This window comes from Artibeus jamaicensis, unplaced genomic scaffold (assembly GCF_021234435.1).
Source record: "Artibeus jamaicensis isolate MK-2021 breed Jamaican fruit bat unplaced genomic scaffold, CSHL_Jam_final scaffold_1283, whole genome shotgun sequence".
NCBI classification, from domain to species: Eukaryota; Metazoa; Chordata; class Mammalia; order Chiroptera; family Phyllostomidae; genus Artibeus; species Artibeus jamaicensis.
The window spans coordinates 12,231,782-12,238,056 of NW_026522028.1; positions in this window are offsets into that span (position 1 = coordinate 12,231,782).

A 6,275-nucleotide genomic window follows, 5' to 3' on the forward strand; every position below is an offset into this window, starting at 1 on the left:
CTCCTTTTTTTACAGCCCAGTAGTGTACACAGACAACAGTGTTGTGATGACCAGAGGAAAAGGGTGGGGGAGGTAGAAGAGGGTAAAGTGGGGATAAATGTGATGGAAGGAGACTTGACTTGAGGTGGTGCACACACCAAGTATATATATATATATATATATATATATATATATATATATATTTATTTATTTATAACAGATGTTATATATACATATATATGTATAACATACAGATGATGTCTTATAGAACTGTATGCCTGAAACTATTTAATTTTATTAACCAATGTCACCCAGTAAATTTAATTAAAAAAATAAAAATCTATGGTTTTCTGTCAAATCATTCTTCTTTTAAGCAGAAAATTACTTGTTTCCTCTTATAAAATGCTTGATTGGATATCATAATGTGTCAAAAGCATTTTAATCGTATAACATCATCTGCCATGAATATTATAAACAATTTAATGCTATTTCCGTATGTGCTATTCATTTATTTATTTTAAAAATATTTTTTAAAACATTATTTATTTATTTTTAGAGAGAGAGGAAGGGAGGGAGAAATAGGGAGAGAAACATAGTCCATTGGTTGCCTCTTGCTCGCCCCCTACTGGGGACCTGGCCTGCAACCCAGGCATGTGTGTTCACTGGAAATTGAACCAGCGACCTTTGGGTTCACAGGCCAGCATTCAGTCCACTGAGCCACACCAGCCAGAGCTGTATTTGCTATTCACTTAATAGTGTTGTAAAGTGGCAATATTGTTGCCTATCCGTTAATCAGTTTTTCAGTATTTGAATTCATTTCTGATGTTGGTATTCCTTAGTGGAGTGGAATACCAATATTTGGAGTGGTATTCCTAATGTGGAATACCAACATTTCTGATGCTGGTATTCCACAGCTCCACAGCGGAGGCAGGCTGTGGACCAACAAAAATATTGTTATGGAACCTAAAGTGTTTGCTGATTTGATCCAACCCACTCTTTTTGCAGATGGCAAAACTTCTGCAGTCCTTGTCTAGATTCTACCATGGAAAAAAAAATCTCTCAAAATGTTAAACTGGAAAACTGTCAAGTAGTTCCAAAATACATAGCAGAAAAAGCAACCAAATAGACTCTGACCTTATGCCTGTTGAAATTCTTCCATTTTTTTTTTTTTTTAGTGGATCAACAGTAGTCATTATACTGCAAAGGGAAAGATTTTTTTTTTTTTACTTCTTTCCCTTTAGTGTGTAAAGTGAACAGAGACCATTGTAATCATCCCATCCATTGTCTTACACTTGAACACAGGGGCCTAAGAAAGTAGGGGTTTTCCTGGTAAAACTTTTAGCTTTGGGGCAGTTACTGTTTGATGTTTATGTATCTAATCCCTTTAAAAATTGTACTCCAGAGCATAACCTAAGACAAAAGTACTTCATCCCTTCTGTTATTAGAATTGTGTACTTCTCGCTTTGACTTTAAAAAATGACACAGCTACAAGGCATTCTGTTCCCCATGGCTGATCACTTCCTTCTAGTGAATGGCATTATGTTGGTGAATTAATTAAGAGTAAAATCTGATTTACGTATTAACAAATGTTAGAGTTGTAGGAAAGTTGCATGAGGACGCAGCTCCTAGGAGAGGTTAAATGAGAAAAGGAAAAAAATTCAAGGTTCGCTTTTCAGACAAAGCACAGGACTTTGCATTTCTAGGGCTGCTTTGCTTGCCCCTTCAGGCATCTTCTGAATATAATAAAAGGGATTGTTGTACACTTGCAAAGTTTGTTCCACCACAGGTGGCAAGGTTTAGCCTCAGGTGAATGCTATTACCTCCTGTAGGGTGCCAAGCGACAGAAACCAGTTTGGTTACTAGCCAGGCCATTAGCAAACAAGGTTTCCCCTCTAGCCCAGTCTCCTCCCTGTATTTCTAATTTCTTTTCACAAAATCAGAATAATAAAGAACGAAGAAGGCTTTTTCTCCGTTAAGACTTTCAGATGCAAAACATGCTAATGAATGTAAAGTACTTTGAAACCACCACATCCATTACTGGGCCAGATAGATTGGAGACATTTGGCTAAATGTGGAGCTGGGAGACTCGTAAAGACCTTGCCTTTGAGGTGTCCCCAGTGGAGTGGACTGAGGCCAACAAGCGGGAACAAGATCGAGTGTTGCGGCAAGAACATTGGTGCTATGGGGCCAGGGAGAAGCTTCCCCCAATGCAGCCTGAAAAGCACAGGTAGGGTTTGGGGAAGCTTTTAAGAGGATTTACAGAGATGCTATCTGGCGCTCCATCCTTATCTTCTTGTTCCACTGTAGGAGCTCACTCTAGGTAGTTCCCACAAATGGTGATGGTTTCCTGCCTCTCTCTGACGTATTCTCTGGCCATGGAGCAGGCAGGAAGTGTCAGGGAACTAACACCCCTAGGAGACACCCTCAATTAATGAGGGGCAGGAGAAGTAGAGAAGCCCCTAAATTTCTTTGCCTCTCTGTGGGACAACTCAGAGGTGTGCCTCACGAGGCTCTCAGAGACTTCCCAGCAGAGTTGTGCCTCAGTTGCCCGCTGCAGTGACCTGCCCACGAACAAATCCTGTGTTGGCTTCTCTCTCCTCTCTGTCCACCTTCCCTGCTCCCTGACTTTGTTTTCCGGGACTCCCTTCCCAAATAAGCCACTTAAGCCTACATCTTTGGTTCACGGTGTGTCTTTGGGGGAACCCAACCTGAAACAGAAGATGACATCCTGATGTAGTCTTAAAGGTTAGCAGTTAGCGAAGCTTAGTGACTTTAATGATATGTAAATTATACCTCAGTAAAGCTTTTTGAGGAAAAAAAAATGAGCCAACCCACCATGGAGGGAAGGAGTAATTCAGGCAGAGGGAATGACATTTGAAATAATGATGGGATAGAGAACTTAGCTTGTTCTGGGAACTACAAATTGTCCAGATTGGATAGGCAGCAGTTTGGAAAGGTAGATAGGAACTGGGTTAAAAAGGGTCTTACAAGCTTGGGTAAAGAGCTGAGGGTTTTATTCTGAAGGTGACAGGGGGCCATTTCAGGGCTTTAAACAGGGGAGTTTATGGCCAGGTTTGTGTTTTATAAAGTTACTTAGGTGGCCTCATGGAAGGTGGATAACAGGAGGGCAAGACTAGGGGCAAAGAGACCAGTTAGGAGACCATGTTACTAATTAGGACAAGAAGCTATTAGGGCCAGAAGCAAGGTAGAGGCTAGTTAGAAGCAAGGGAGAGAAAGGGAAGGACTCATATGTTTTTAGGGAGATACAAGGGCAGGACTGAGGTGATGGAAGAACTGCGCTAAGATTATGCATCATGGTTTCTGAAGACATAGTATCATTCTAAAAAGCTATGCTAAACCATATTCAGCCCTAGAGATGTTAGTTTATTTTTACCAAATTCTACTGGAGAACGGAGCTTCTCAGGGCAAGGAAGAAGAAAAGATGAACTCCGTCAAGCTCTAAGTTACGACATTGTAGGGTTGAATGTGATGGTTTGGACGAGAGAGGTTAGTGGCCTGAAGGAGTCCACAAGGTGGAGGCTAAAATCCATTAGGTTAAATCCATCACATGCTGATTCATGGGGATTTATAAATGTCCTTGCTCCAAAGGGAATTGAGTTATATCTTAGGGCTAGTTTCTTAAATGATGCGGCTTCATTTGGAGGACTAGGTAAGGAGATAGATGAACAGGCAGGGGGAGAGGAAAGTGAAATGTATGGCCTTCATGGGTGAGATTCCCCAGAAACTTCCCTCTTTGGTTGGTCTTAATTCTCTTCATCTTGGGGTTGTACACCTGGGGGGTTCCTTCTTTTGACCCTCTAGAACGCATCTACCTCTGAGGATGACCAAAGACATACTCTCTATACACAGGCCCCCATTCTCTGGTAGCAGTTTACACTTCTGTTAGGAAACGCACACGCACACACGCACACACACACGCACATACTTTAATTTACACAATTAGAAACCACATCAAAGAAAACAGACCAATGTTGTACAGTATTACACACACACTCTTTCATGGATGCCTGTGCGGGGGCACTATAAATATGAGACTAATACAATATTTTTAGTTCTATGATGAATGATACTGCTATGAACATTCATGTACCAGGGTCTGTGTGGCTATATGTCTTCATTTCTCTTGGGTATACACCTAGCAGCGGGATAGCTGGCTTATATGCTAAGTCTGTGCTTCCCCATTTTAAGACACTACTGAGTTGTTTCCAAAGAGCCTGAACCATTTTACATTCCCAGCAGCGATGTGCTTTGTTTGTTTTAATCATTATATATGCTAGTTTTTTCTCTACTTATTATTAGATGTTAGTTCAAGAAAACCTTTCCTGATTTGTCTGTCTTTTAAATTCTCCCTTGTGATGAAAGACCTTTTTTTTTTAACATCTAAAAATATTCCTTGAAAATCTCCTAGTATCCTGGTAAGGATTATGGTAACGAGACCGTCTAGAAAATATACCAGACTGGACCAGTGTATTGCTTAGGTGGCTGCAGGGAGCTCTTGTTCAGAGACACAGGAATTTCAGGTTGTGGGGTCCACATCCTGGTGTGGGCACCCATACCTGTGGAATCCGCAATGTGGGGGAGTTCTTTTAAGCCATGGATGAGTAAACGGAATATGGGGACCACTCTGATGCTCTCTATTTTCAGACTCAGAAGGGGAAAGAAAGTGGGAGAGGCCACAAGGAGCAGAAAGTCTCAGACAGAGTGGCGGGCAGGCCACCAAGACATCATGCTGTTGATAGCTCTCACGGTAGCAAGAGGGGCTGGTGCCTGAGGTTATTATGATATTGGGTTTGGTTTGGACCACTTGGAAGCTTGCCCAGTTCAATTCTTCCCCTAATCCCCATTCAAACTAGTCTCCCCAATTGACACATTCCAGTTCCCGCCTACATTTTTATCCATCCAGTACCCATCCCTTCCAGCCAGTGGGTGGTGAGGAAAAGTAGAAAATGGGGAGAAGAGAGAAAGGAGAACGTGACCCTTCCCCCCACTTTTTGCCTCCTGTTTACTATTATTAGTTCAGTGCATATTCTATTTAATTTGTCTCACCTGAAACTATGACACTTGGGTCTCCATAAAGCAGTAGTATCACCTCGAGCATGGCAATGAACTCCCCTGTAGAACAATAAAGGTGAAATAAGGTGGTGACAAAATCCTACAGGAGGGACTATTAACTAATGTTATTAAGTGATGCTTTCTAAGTGCAAGTTCCCTCCCTCCACTGTAATATTTCATTATTAGCAGCCCTTGGGAATTAAAAGAAAAGAAATACCTTTCTATTCTCTGGCTTGGTCTCCTGGTACTCATAAAGGAATGTAGGCTCCGCTTTATGATGCCAAAAACCATCGATCAATCCAGTCAATTTGATAATAGAACAACAATCAACCACATTATTTGGCATTATGCAGGCACAACAGCCAATTGTTTGACTGAAATATTCACATGCAAATCAGTTATTTTGACATCTTATGGGCACAGTCCATGTCAATATTTAAATAGTAATTAAACAATCATTAATTAGAACCATATTTGTTGATTACTTCATATATAGGAGTTTTTCTCATTTAACAGATGGCTTTGCATCAATCCCAACTTAGAAATTAGTAAACACAGATTTTTTGAAATGTAAAAAGGAAGTAAAGACATAAGAAGGGGCTAGAGGCAGAAAGCAACTTAAAGATGATTTTGAAAACTGAGGTAGTGGTAATTCTTTAGTGCTGGTAAGAGATGGCACTTGAAAGTCCAAACATTGGAGGTGCAATTATTAATCTGGTGTATTAGTATTCTAGGGCTGCCATAACATAACACAAAAAATCTGGGTAGCTTAAATAATAGAAATGTACTGTCTTGTAGTTCTGAAGGCTAAAGGTCTGAGATCAAGATGTCCATAGGATTGGTTCCTTCTAAGGGCTGGCAGGGGTAATCTGTTCCAGGCTTCCCTTGTAGTTTTTGGTGGTTTGCTGGCAACTTTTAGCATTCTTTAGTCTACACTCATCATATTCACATGGTATACTTCCTCGGTGTGTGTGTGTGTGTGTGTGGTATGTGTGTGTGTATGTGTGTCCATGCTTCTAAAGACATCAGGTATATTGAATTAGGGGTCCATTCTAATCCAGTATGATTTCATCTTAACTGATCATATCTGCAATTACCTTGTTTCCACATAATGTGCCAGGGGTTAGAACTTCAATATATGAATTTTGAGGGGACACAATTCAGCCAATAAAGTCTGGTAAGAGATCAGCACTGCCTCCACAGAGGCCTAGAGTCTCTGTGAA